The sequence below is a fragment of the Larus michahellis genome, chromosome 1 (genome assembly GCF_964199755.1).
Source record: "Larus michahellis chromosome 1, bLarMic1.1, whole genome shotgun sequence".
Lineage (NCBI taxonomy): Eukaryota > Metazoa > Chordata > Aves > Charadriiformes > Laridae > Larus > Larus michahellis.
In genome coordinates, this window is record NC_133896.1 from 221,591,841 (window position 1) to 221,605,480 (window position 13,640).

Sequence of the window (13,640 nt, forward strand, 5' to 3'; positions counted from 1 at the left end):
TTATTACATCAGACATGGCCGTGATTGCCATAAACCTATGATAAAATGAAGAGATATGTGAGTGAGGGATACCCATGGACATAATTTACTTTGACTCTACAAGACTTTTGACATGCCTCCTCTTGTATCCAGGTTGGGATATTATTTTTTGGATGGCTGGACAACTAGACAAGTAACAGACTGGTTGAATGATCAGACTTAGTGGGTAGTGATTAGTAGGTCTCTCTCTGTCTCAGGACTGGCGACAAGTGGAATACCACAGGAGTCTGTCCTGAGACCTGTCGTCTTTATCAATTGATCTTTATCAATGACCTGAAGATGAGGAGCCCATACTCGTCAAGTCACCAGACACCACAATTTGGGGCGAAGTTGACATGCTCATGGACAGGGCTGCCATCCATGGAAACCTGGACAGTCTGAAGGATGAGGCCAACAGAAGCCTCATGAAATTCAACACATATGAACAGGAATAGAGTCAGAATATCACGGAAGTGATTACCTCCCTCTTCTCAGAGCATGTTAGACCCCATGCACCTTCCAGTACAAGGAAGATGTTGAAAAATTCAAGTAAGTTTAGCAGACGTCCACCAAGATGGTCAGAGTTGGAGCACTTTCCCTTTGAGGAAAGACTGAAAGACCCAGGCTTGTTCAGCCTTTCAAGGGACGGCTTCAAGGGGAACCTAACCACAGATCCCAGTGGCTACAAGTTGCTCCTCAAGGAGATGGAGCCAGGCTTTTCACAGTGGTGGAAGGGCGAGAGGTAACTGGCATATATTGAAATGAGAGAGGTTCAGAATGGGTGGAAGGAGAACCTTTCACCACTGGAACAGCCAAACAGTCATCCAGGTTGTCCAGAAAGGCTGTGTAGTCTCCATCCTTGGGAGTTTTCAAGACTCGGCTGGTTAAACCCCTGCACAACCTTGTCTGACTTCATAGTTGATCCTGCTCTGAGCAGGAATTTTGACCAGAGACTGCCTGAGGTCCCTTCCAACATGAATTATCCTGTGATTCTGAAATCTAAATTTCTTCACATTAAATAATGCATGGCACAGAACATTCCTTGTTCCTAGTGAAAACACCCCAGTTTTCAGTCTTCCTTCCTGTAAAAAAGGAAACGTTTTTTAGAACTGTCATATTTTCTCATGGTATGAGAAATGTGTCTGCACTGAAAGTGGCAATATATTCCATTGTGCAAGATAGCTGTAAGAAACCTCTACAGAAACCTCTAATATCAGGAAGGGTCAGTTCGTAAGAACTATGTTTCTTTGTCTAGAGATATTTTTCAGTTTATCTTTCTTTAGAACAGAGTAGTGGAAGTTAAAATTAACCCTCTTTTGGTTGTAGGATGTTTCAGACCCATATAATTGCAGAGAAATACTTTAAAATATGACCTGCATGGACCCTGATGTCTCAAATAAGAGGAACAGATTATGGGTAGAGTTTCCATTTACGCTTTAACTCCTCTGTAGGGTCAAGTTTCAACTGGCTGATATCACTGCATCAAAGTCTGCCCGAGAGCAGTTGGTAGGAGACTCCAGATGGGCGTTTCTGGCTGTGATATTCATAATGGATCAGCAACCACAGTAGTAGATATAATTCTCCCACAGCTACCGAATTCTGTTCAGCTTCTCCGCTTTGTGTTCTGGTGCCAAGATGTGACACAAGCTTCATGATATTCTGGCAGTGATGGCATGTGCTAGCAGGGAGGGAAGAGCAGACTGCCTGGGACGTGGAGGGAAGGGTACAGGTGGCAGGAGAGAACAGTCGATGGAGCCTCAGGATGTCAGCCTACGTTCACGTGGCTGCAACATCACCTGCAGTTACAGCAACCCTGCAAATAGTTCTCTTAATTTAAAGGCAGCTCAGGTCTACAGGCAGAAAGACCTCCCAGACTGTTACCCAAATATGGGACGTGAAGTGGTGGGGAATCTTAGGGGTAACCAGTTCATCCTAGGAAAGTCACTTTTACTAGTAGGCGGAAATCCCATGTGGATGTTAGAGGGGGGCTCAGCTGTGGCTTTGCGATTCTGCCGTTGGTTGTAAGGCAGTTTCCCACCTTCTGACTCTCGCTTGGTTTCCAGCACATGCCTGGCTCAGCCTGCCCACTCCAATTTACAGAACAGCACCCTTTAAAGCTAGACAGTACTGAATTTCAATCTGGCATTGATATGTGGAATATTAACGTGGGCAATTCTCCTTAAAGCCAAGAGTAGCTATGTTTGTCCCTGGTACGTTGATGCAGGATTTGGCTGTGTGAGTATCCTTAAACTCTGAGCGGCTGCATACATGCTTTTTGTTGATGTTTCTTCTCATATGCTAAATTGTTTGAATCTGTTGTTACACATAAAGATGCAGTGAGGGGAGTGTAACTGAAGGCATACTGGTCTTATCACTAGCAGTATTCTGCAAAGAATATATAAGTATCTTCTTGTGAGGTACATACACAAGGATATAAGTTGTGTACTAATAGTTCAACGATTTATTTATTAATTCTCTGCCACTACTATAAAAATAACTTGTATGTCACACTGACACAAGCAACGAACATTGTTTCCAGGTAAACAGCTGTCTAAGTGCTCCTCCAGGAAATTTATGTAACTTTAGCTCCTTCCTATGGCTGAAAATGCAATAGTCTAAAACAGACAGCACCGTTACGTATCCTGAGTAAACGAGGTACAGTTATTGATTGTGGCTGGCAGTTTATCTTATTCACAAAAAATGGTTTCATGTTAAAAGAGCGTAATTCCAGCATTTCTGTTAACCATCCAGAGTAAAACAAGCTGGTATATATATTCAGAGATGAATGAATCTGTTTCTTCAAACACTTTAATTTTGAATAATACCTGCAGATGTGGTTGGGTTTTTTTAAATTTTATATATATGTGTGTGTGTGTGTGTGTGTATACGTATATATACACATATATGAAAAAAAATTTTTTTCAACTCTCCAGAACAATTTTGATAACAATTTTCATTGGTTTAACCTTGATTAGTAGGCCTTTGGGGAGGTATTGTCATCTCTTGTACTGTATAGTAGAAAACCCATTAGTAGCAATCACTAACAGGCAGAGAAAATGTGATTGAGAGTAGAAACATAGACTGGGTGAACATCGACATCCACCTTTGAGAAATGTAGGAAAATTCATATGTTAGGGAGTGGTAGAAACAACCTAAACCAGTTATTTATCAGAGGACAAAGATCTTTAAAACTTAAAAAATTCTGTGATAATGTTGAAACAGAAGTAGAAGTAATAATAACAAAAGATAAAGACCACAGTCCTGCACATTCCTCTACATATATGGAAGAATTTGAACTCACGGCCAGGTTACCACAGATTAATGTGATCTCACATGTCTGTTGAGCATGTGATATTCTGTGCCTGTGCTCTTTCCCTGCAGTAAGTGTGAGGTAGTGCAATTTACATTCACTTCCAGTAAAAGAGGAGTTTGCTATAGATTAGGAGTAAACCTACGGACTGTTACCACAATTCATTTGAGGCAAAATCAATTGTTAAATTAAGGTAATTTGGCGATCGATCTGAGTGTTTGCAGACTTAAAAGGTTAAAGAAGTCACAACAGAGTGTTCTTGGGCAATCTACAGACAAATGGCCATAAATGGTGCCGAAGACAGTGTTTGGGTAGATTTTGAATATCCTAGATCAAGACTGGAGCCATGTCCTTTTCAGCAAAGGATTGGTGAGAAGGATCATTTTCCAAATCTGGAGATCCTGGGTGCTACATCTCAGCTGGTTCCCGAGGACCTGGATATGATTCCTGCTGAGTACGACAGCCCATTTTGATAAAAATCCACTGTTAGTCTTGCTATGCACATCTTTAGTTTCCCAACTCATTCCAGGGTCTTGGTCCTCTAACCGTACATATTGCATAAATGTTAATTCACTTGTTGACTGGCTTCTGAGGCCAAATAAGCATGCCGGGGCAGGTTCCCTGATGGGGCACCATCCTAGAAGTGCTAGAGAAGAAAGTACGTAGTCTGGAGACTACACAGCTTGCCAGGACAAATCCAGAATGTTTTGTGCCCTCAGACACAGATGGCACAAGAATGAGACACAGATCTCCAGTGTCATAAAAAAAAACAAGATCAAGTGCTGTGTAGGATAGATGTGGCCTCTCTGAATTGTAGGGGAAGAGTCCCGAACAGTTCCAGTATGAGGTATGTTGAATTTCTTACCCTGAGTGGATGCAGTTGGAAATACATTTTTTGGGTAGCGTCTAGAGTATGTGCCCAACTTTGGAGTCCCCAACATAAGAAGGACATGGACCTGTTGGAACAGGTCCAGCAGAGGGCCACAAAGATGCTCAGAGGGCTGGAGCACCTCTGCTATGAGGACAGGCTGAGAGAGTTGGGGTTGTTCAGGCTGGAGAAGAGAAGGCTCCGAGGAGACCTGATAGCAGCTTTCCAGTACCTGAAGGGGGCTACAGGAAAGCTGGGGAGGGACTCTGGATCAGGGAGGGGAGTGATAGGATGAGGGGTAACAGTTTTAAACTGAAAGAGGGGAGATTTAGGCTAGATATATTAGGAAGAAATTCTTTCCTGTGAGGGTGATGAGACACTGGCACAGGTTGCCCAGGGAGGTTGTGGATGGCCCATCCCTGGAGGGGTTCAAGGCCAGGCTGGACGGGGCTTGGAGCAGCCTGGTCTGGTGGGAGGTGTCCCTGCCCAGGGCAGGGGGGTTGGAACTGGATGATCTTTAAGGTCCCTTCCAACCCAAACCATTCTATGATTCCATGTCTAGGAATCATAAACTTAACCATGATCTTTTTCCATTGTCCAGACACCAAGTCTCACTTTGATTTAATTATTTAAGATTTAATCTGGATTCTGGTAGCAGCAATGTGGTGATCATCATGCCTACAATTCACAAATATCTTAAGAACCTTCTGGGTGACCACAAGTCCCTCGGTTCTGTTAGTGAATCCTTTCTAAATTGTGGAGTGTTTCATTTGCAATCATTCATTAAATGACTTTCATACTTGCTTATGCCCTAACAATACATTAGAAAGAAGAAAAGATAATATAAAATTCTCTCCGTATTCCCATAAAGGAATAATTTACTTAACCGAAAAAAAATGTAGTTGAGACTTTAAGCAATGCTTTTCTTTAGAATCGACCCTAATCTCCACCATGAAGTGATAAATGGGTGCTAAAGGCTAAGTAGATTATCCTAGGAAAGTCTCCTTGAAAGTCATTTAACAGCTAATCATATGTTAAGGTCAAACATTACCAGTTTCTCATGGGAAAGAAGTAGACATCCCGTCTGATTTTCCTGTTGTGAAACAATTTTAGGAATATGTCCAGATTCAAGGATTCTGCGAACGTCCCCTGAGAAATACCCCTTCTGTGACACTTTTCGTGATTTTGAATTTCTCTCAATTTGATTCGGCCAAAATCTAGCCCAAGGGCAACAGAGGCCTCACATATTTGGGAGAAATAGAGTAAGCTGTTTTCATTTTGTTTCACTCACAGAAAAGCCTGGCTATGGGAAAAGCACCTCCACTGCCCCAAAACAATTTTGCAATATGGTTAAGGGGTAAAGGGTATGGAGCTGTGGGACACCAGGGCACACAAGCGGACTCTGTTCAGTCTCTAGTTCAGTCCGTCTTCATTTTTTCAGTCTCCTTAAGCTCTATATTAAAGTTCATCTGACAATACTTACCTATTGCACTCAAGCGTGAAGACAATCTAGGGTAAATGTCCTGCAAATTTTAAGCAGCTCCGTGAGTGAAGTCCACAGTTAGGTGAACTGATTTGGGCATTCATGGAGGCATAGCGGGCACAACCTGTTTTCCATCTTAACTCGCTTTTCCACCCTCTAAGCTATAGTCATGCCTCAGAGGAATCAAATTTCATAACAAGGAGCTGAACGCTATAAAAGGATGTGATCGTATCATGATACTGCTTGAAACCTATTTTTTCTTCTCGTGAATGAAAGCGCTTTCCTTCCAGAGTGGAAAGGAACATATGAATGTAGGCAAGACGATGACTCACAGCTGTAAAATTGCTCACATGCGTAACATTTATGAAGGTCTGAACGCAGCCGGTATGTGGCTGCGGTTCTTGCAGACGTGTACAAGCCAGCCAGCCGGGGCACCGAGAGTGCGTTTGTGGAGACAGTCCAGAGATGAACACCGGCTGCAAAACCCACCCAAGCAGTGGTGCAAGGATTTGGGTGGCCAGCCCTCACCGAGTGATGGTTGCCATGTCCATGTTGCTTTCGGTACTTGGGCTTAGCTAGCTCATCTCCCCAGATGACACAGTTTTGTTTGCACTGTTGTCCTGAATCTGACTGGTACAGCTATATTTCCTAAGGTTTTGTTAAAAGACACATTAGAGAAGTATTTTGGTCCAGACAATATGCAAGTAAGAAGCAAATGAGAGATCATGGCTTTGCAGAGCTGTGAAGTGGGGTAGATGGACAAGGGAGGAAAGCGAAGGCATGGGAGAAGGATACACCTTCATCCCTTTTAACAGAAAATGACAAAATTCTTCACCCATTTTCCAGATGAAGGAAGGGAATAGGCAGTTTTCACTTTATAGGAAGCTTTTAAAATGACATATTTAATAATCAAAGTGACCTTACAAATCCGGAAAGGAAGAGCGTCTGTCTTTGCTGAGGTGGAGGAAGGAGCTGGAAGAACCTGCCAGGGTTAATGAAGATCAAACAAGGCACTCCAGCCAGCAGGACTGTTGTGTAGAAAGCACATTAAACCACACAGACTTTTCTATCACACGCTGAGTTGGTTGAGGTGACTATGCTTGCTTATTTATTTGTTTATTTATTCAATTTACAAGAGGCTCTGGTCAGCACACTCCCTTAGGGCACATATAATAAAAACAGTACATCAATTAAATAGCGATGTTTACAGCATTGACAGAGTGCCTAACGAAGGACTTTGAATTACTTCAGGCCTGTCCCTTTGGAGAATACTCAGCTTGCAACTCTCACGCATCTGGAAGGTTTGGAGGAGAAAAAGGCTGCATGAATACGGGGATGTACCTTGAAGCATGGTTTGAAGGACAACAGGAGCTTCAGCTGTTGTCTTATAGCTGTAAGGGAAGCGAATTCTCCAGTTTGGAGCCCTACATGAGATAAACCTGAGATTTTTAAAGCTATTTATGTGCCTACAATCACAAGTAGGCACTAGTGGGTGTTCTTACTTGCCCTGTTTTTTAATTTTAATTCCGAAGTTGTTCAGCCTACAAGTGAAAATCCCACAAGGTACCAGGCTGCATCTATCTAGCTTTAAAATCTGGGCCTTGGTAGACTACTGCTACAGCATTAGCAAGTCAGGAGAGAGGCGGCCTCTGAGGTCTCTTTTATTGCTATTTGGTCAAGCACACTTAGAGGTAAAAGTGTTATGTTTATTAAGGGTCTGCCATGTAACAAAAATATGCCCTGAGGGTAATAACGAGTAAATTAAACAAACCTCGTATACCACTCTGTTAACGTCATCTCCCACCCATGCAGTGTGTCCCACGTGTGTCCCATGTCCCTGCTTCCCACCTGTGTCACCTATTTTCTCCACTTTGTAAGGCCGATGCAGAGTTAGAGTGGCCCCTGGCCACCATGAAAGGATAAATGCCCCTCTCAGAACAACTGTTCTGTTTCCCCAGTGGTGGTTTTTATAGTGTGGTGGTGGATCCAACCAGGGTGTCCCACCTTGTATTCCTTCAGGCCATGCAGTCCAAGTGATCCCTGGACAAGAAAAGTTTTATTTTCCTTCAGAAACCCCAACTCTCTGCCAGCAGGTCCACAGGAGTCCCAAGGGAGCCCACAGGGAAGGGGCCTGTTTAGATGCATAAAGAGAAAGCAGGGAGACACGATCTAATGAAACCTCACTCTATGCTTTTCTCCTTAGATATCTTCAGACAGAAAAGACAGCATTCTCCTAAAGGCTTAGTGATTTGGGGTGCCTCCTTTTGGGGATTTCCAACTTGAAATACCCCTGGGCTTAGCTGTTAAAAACAGCCATGTGCTGTTAGTTAGAAGGGGAGTTACGGGTGCTCTGTGCTGTCAAAGTCAGTCTGCACCCACAAAATCAGGTGGAAAGCCTTTTGGCTCAGGCACCCTAAAGCCCTGGGCTACTTCTGCACAGGTTACGTTAGCCCAGCTCAGTTTCTGCACTTGTAAAACTGGGCAGATGATGTTTAACTGCCTTGCTCAAAGAGGTTTTGCGAAGATCAATTAGCTAATGCCTATAAAGTGCTCTGCACGTATCTGGCGCAACCGCTGTGGTGGCGAAGCACTGCCCTTCCTCGCCATGCTCAGTAGGAGCACTGTTGCTTTAAAAAGGGAGCTTGTCCAAGCTCTCCTCCTCCACTGGATCTAAGATGGATGCTCCTGCTGCAGCACAGCCTGTAAGCAGACTTTGCCCAGCCTGCTTTTTTTGTTTTTCCTGGAAGCTTGCTCCAGACAAGTCAGCTGCAGTGCAGACTGAGCAGAAGCAGGAGGGCAGCTCTCCCCAGGTAAGCTACCACTGCCACAAAGCTGCTCCTTCCCACACCTGGACGGGGCAGCACCAAGGATGCTGCCATCCTGAGAATTATGGTCCTCTCCGTCCGTGTCTCTAGCTGACTCACAACAGCTCTCAGCCAGGCGAGAGTCAAACAGCCCTGGGCCTCTGCTCTCCTCTACTTCTTTCCTGGCTGACTGGCATTAATTTAGTTACCAGGAGGAGAGGGAAACTCCACACGCAAAGCTGATCTCGTGCACGTTCTTTTGCATTAGCATCACCTCCATGGAGGCACTCCTGAATGACATGGGAGCTGCCTGCGGCATGGCGGTCCTGAGGCCATCCTGGAGCCTGGCCGCAGGCTTTTCACCCTGTGGTGAGGAGGTGGTCTTGGGTCATCGGAGAGAGCCAAGGGATTAGCTCGTAAGGGCTCTGCAGGCTTTCATAGGCCTGCTGCCACCGGGAGCAGTTTAAGCTGCATTGGCTCCTTTTACTTCAGAAATGCATTGATTTTCCACTAAGCTCCTCTTCTTTCAGGCATTAAAAATGTCATCTTTAAAGTACTGCAGACTGGGCACTCCCATAACTCTCCAAAGTTTAGCTTTATTTCATCTTATTATTCCCATGGACGCTTTGGAGGAGACACTCTCTCTGTATAATGTTCTTTTTACGAAGGTCTTTTCCTTTCCCCCCTGGGAGGTGGAGCGTTGGAGGTAGGAGATGTTCCGACCAACACAGAGCTAGAGGCAACGTGCTTTTCCTTAATGACTTCAATTTACAGGACTGTTTCGCCTTGCCCAACAGTAACAGACCCTGCTAGTGTTCCCACAACCCTGGGGACCGCGAGCGCTTGTGCAGTGCCAGCAGGGTGGAAAATCCCTGCCCCGACTTTTAGTGCCGTTTTAGAAATAGAACGGTGCTGTAAAGGGCCAGTGGCCAGTTCTCACCGGGAAGGAGCAGAATAGGACCGTTGTAACCAGCCCCGTGCTTCTCCCTGAACACGTGGCAGCGGAGGGTCGAGCGAGGACTGCGAGCATCAGTGGAGAGCCTGCGCCGTGAGAGTGCCCAGTCCAGAAGCTCCCATGAATGAGGGGATTGATCGGATTCCCAGGCAACCTGGGATTAAACTCTCTCCTCCTCCACCTGTTTTTTGTGACCCACAAGGCTTTGCAGTCTTGCTTTTTAAAGTCCTGACGGTGGGCATCAGCCCGCGGAGGCAGAGAGAAGCTGTTGTCTGCGCCGCAATATTAAAAACGCAAAATCAACACCCTCCCAGCTTTCAGTGGGCAACCTTTTCATTTCCCACCGTGAAAAATCAGGCTACAGAGCAAGACACACAGGGACTTTTGAGAGGAGAGGGGGAAAATCTTTCAGAGGCGTTTTTCTCCAGTAGCCCCTTGCTGTTATTCGCGGCTCAGCTGGTTGGCATCTCTGTGGGGTTCGGGGCCAAGGGCAGCCCAAAAAGAAAAAGATGGGTATTGATGGTTTTCCTTTGTTGAAAATGGTTGTTTCCCAGATGTGGGATGGATGCACTTACCGGAGGGATCTGCAATCCCTGTTCCCCAAATTACACTGTCAGGGTCACGTAAGGGGATCCTGTGTGCCTGCTGTGTCCAGGGCCAATGTCCATGGCCCGTCCTGAGCACAGTGCAGTTAGAAGAGCTGGCAAACAGAGCCTGAGCAGATGTTGTCATATGTCAGTTTCTGCTATAGGGTTTTTTTTGAGTTTTGTCGGAAAACTTGCTGTAAAATTTAACTGTGACCACAGTTGCATCTCTTATTTGCTTTCCGTGGATATTGCAGTGAATGAAGTTTAGGGTTTGGGTTTTTCTTGGGTTTTTTTGGGTCTTTTTCTTGTTGGTTTGTTTGTTTTGTTTTTCATGGAATGAGAATTTCATAGCTGAAAAGCCATTGACTGCTAAAAGCTGTGAGAATAGTGGCATTTGCCAGAAATGAACACAGAATTTCCTGTTAAGAAAAAATCTGAGGAAAATCAGTTACAATCTTCCTGACTGCTGGGAACTGCTGGAAAATGCTAATTTTTAATGGAAACAGGGAAAAATGGATGCATCTATATAAAGAAAAATTGTTTTAAAAAAATTAAACATCTGGTTAATCAGGACTTCCTTCTCGGTGTATCAGGGAGAATTTCTGAGCAAAAGAAAATCCTCACAGAGGCAACCAAAGGTGTTCTCCTGCTTCTAGCACACGTGCCAACAGCCTGGGTTCATCCATGACATGAAATGTGTGTCTGGTTAGCACCCAACCAGGGTGCCTGCACCCTTAGCCAGTCTACGTTTTAACCATAATAATACGGAGCGACTAATGTAAGACTTTACAAAACAGGATTTAGTTTCAGGCTCGGTCCATTTATTTCTTTATTTATTTCTGTCTGCCTGAAATTATAGCTTTGTTTAATGACATTTTGCAATCAAGATATCAGACTTTCTTGCAAAAAGCTAGTAATGTTGTGAAAAATTCATTTCTCCGAAGTGCCAAAAAGCCTGACCTTCTCATGAATTGTGATGCATCATCGGTTTTATTTTTACTTCTGCTTTCATCAAGTACTTTTCCTTTAGGCTTATAATTCCTCTCTAAATAGTAGTACCATATGACACAAGAAATGAAGGCTGGTTTCTGGTGGTTCCTCTCCGGAGCTGCCAGCAGCAGTCTGAATTGCTCAGTAATAGACATGGTGGTATAGGCACTGGCTTTCCAATAAAAGCAAATTATGGGAACTGCATCTGAAAATTAATACCAGGCCCTTATGAAACCCTTTCAGGAAATAGCCAAGGTAATAATAATAATAATAATAGTAATAATAATGATTTTTTACTTTCTTTTTTGTTTTTGATTTTGTGACTTCTTCTGTCTCCTAACTTTTATTTAGATGATAACAGCATTTCACACAAAAGAGACAGGCTCCTTATTTTCCTTCAGTCAGGTATAGTCCCTATTGTTGTCCCACCTATATGGGCCACTAATGATCACCAAAATTTGAATTTCATATGATCCAAAAGCAAAGAGGTCTAAGCAGTGTATGTAGCTTCTCAGTAACCAGAGACACGTTTCTTGGAAGTGGACTTCCCCTTTGAAACTCTTTCTGGGGATGTAACACTGTGCTCCAGCTAAATGCCTGGAAAAATTGCTTGCAAGTATTTTTTACTAAAGTCCATACCCTGAGCACACTAGAATTTGCTGGAGGAACAGCACGTGTGAAGTTGAACGTAAAAAAATGGCCTGAAAGAAATAGCATGAAATACAAGTGTGAAGTATGGCATGTAGGAAGGGACATCTAATTGCATGAAAACCAAATGTGCATTGATTAGCCAGGCAGGAGAGAAGGATGGAGTGAGGTTGGGTAGAAATGAATCCCAGAGTGAGTCTCAGTGAAGAATGTGAGGCTATTGCAAAGCTAATGTAAAAAACTTGAGCTACATTTAGAGAATTACTGTCAGCGAGAGGTGGATGGAATTATTCTGCTGGGCAATGTCACGGTTTGGATGCGCACTTTGAGACGGATGGAGACATTCTAGAGGAAAAGACCAGAGGTGTATGAGTTATGAAGTTTGAAAGAATTAAGTAGAACAAGTTGGGATAAACAATGACCATCTTCAAATGTATAAAGACTGAGATCTCTTAGTCTACAACTTTTCATTATGGATAAGAGACCAGTTAAAGAGGATACAGCACCAGTTTAAAAAATCGTGAGTTACATGGAGAGGATGAATCAGAGTTGCCTGTTCATTCTTTCTTCCATTGCAACATTTTGGGACAGCTGATAAAGATACCAGGAACAAGATTAAAAATAAACAAATACAGACAGATCGTCATAGGAGACGTGGAAGGCCTGAGGAAATCCTCACCCGAGGATGTTACGGAAGTAGAAATTTACATGGATGCAAGGGGAGACTGGAAAACTACTCACAAATGTTGTGCATCCTCCTGGGGGAGTCCCACTTGCAAAAAGCAGAAGGGACGTGCCAGCAGAGCTGGTGACCACATGTAGGACTGTGGCCAGGCTCACGTCTCTATTTAACGCATATAGTAAATATGTGTACGGTGCAGTAACTTTGGCTTATATAGACATAAGTGAGCTAGCTAGTGTAGTTCTCACAACAGTGTACTAACACAAAATTCAATGTAGAGTAACCCCCCTTCTGCCCCAGCGGCCTGGGTAAATACTGAAGCTCTTAGTCCTTAGTGAGCTCTAGCGTGTGGTGGCTGAACTGCTAATTTCAGGCTCATTTAGGTGTATGTGTATTACGCTACAATTACTTGAAGAAATCAGTAGGTCTACATAATGACATTAAAGTGGGGCACATATATTCCGAATGTGATGTGTGCATATTTTCACTCTGTCAGCAGGACCAGGCCTTTATTTCTGTTTAATTTGTCACATAAAATCTTAAAAAATTCTAACACAAGATATAAATAGGAATCTTCAGAAAAGCAGAGCTGTTCTGTAGCTATTGAGGACTGGCAGTAATATCCTTGTTTTTTTTCCTTCAAGTTGGTATTTAATTTGAGCAATTTTTCTCCCATCTCTCATTTTTCTTTTAAATTTATACCTGGCTAAAGAAGTTATTTTAAAACATTATATACAATTGGTGATTTTGTAAATGACTTAACAGATAAAAAATATTTTCAGAAATAATTCAAACAGTTTTCCACTCGTTAAAACTCACAGAATCAGAGAGTCACAGAATGGTAGGGTTTGGCAGGGCCCTCTGGAGATCACCCAGTCCAACCCCCTGCCAGAGCAGGGTCACCCAGAGCAGGTGGCACAGGAACGCGTCCCGGCGGGGTTTGAATATCCCCAGAGCAGGAGACTCCACCACCTCTCTGGGCAGCCTGTGACAGGGCTCTATTCACCTCAAAGTAAAGAAGTTTTTCCTCATGTTGAGAAGGAATTTCCTGTGTTCCAGTTTGTGCCCATTGCCCCTTGTCCTGTCACTGGGTACCACTGAAGAGAGTCTGGCCCCATCCTCATGATGCCCGCCCTTTAGATATTTATAAAGCATTGATGAGATCCCCTCTCAGTCTTCTCTTCTCCAGGCTAAACTGACCCAGGACTCTCAGCCTATCTTCATAAGAGAGGTTCTCCAGTCCTTTGATCATCTTTGTAGCCCTCCACTGGACTCTCTCCAGCAGTTCCCTGTCC

At 43.8% G+C, this 13,640-nt stretch overlaps 1 protein-coding gene across 32 annotated transcripts in view; it reads left to right on the top strand.

Moving 5' to 3' along the window:
* The window catches only part of DLG2 (discs large MAGUK scaffold protein 2), a 1,061,709-nt gene that overhangs the window by 370,681 nt on the left and 677,388 nt on the right, over window positions 1-13,640 (top strand). Inside the window, exon 1 of one of the 32 annotated variants that reach the window (XM_074572458.1) lies at window positions 8,371-8,489. The exons of the other annotated variants lie outside the window; for them this stretch is intronic. The gene's annotated coding sequence lies outside the window, so the exon portion shown is untranslated. Of the gene's footprint in view, window positions 1-8,370; window positions 8,490-13,640 lie in introns of those variants that run through there. 32 annotated transcript variants of the gene reach the window in all.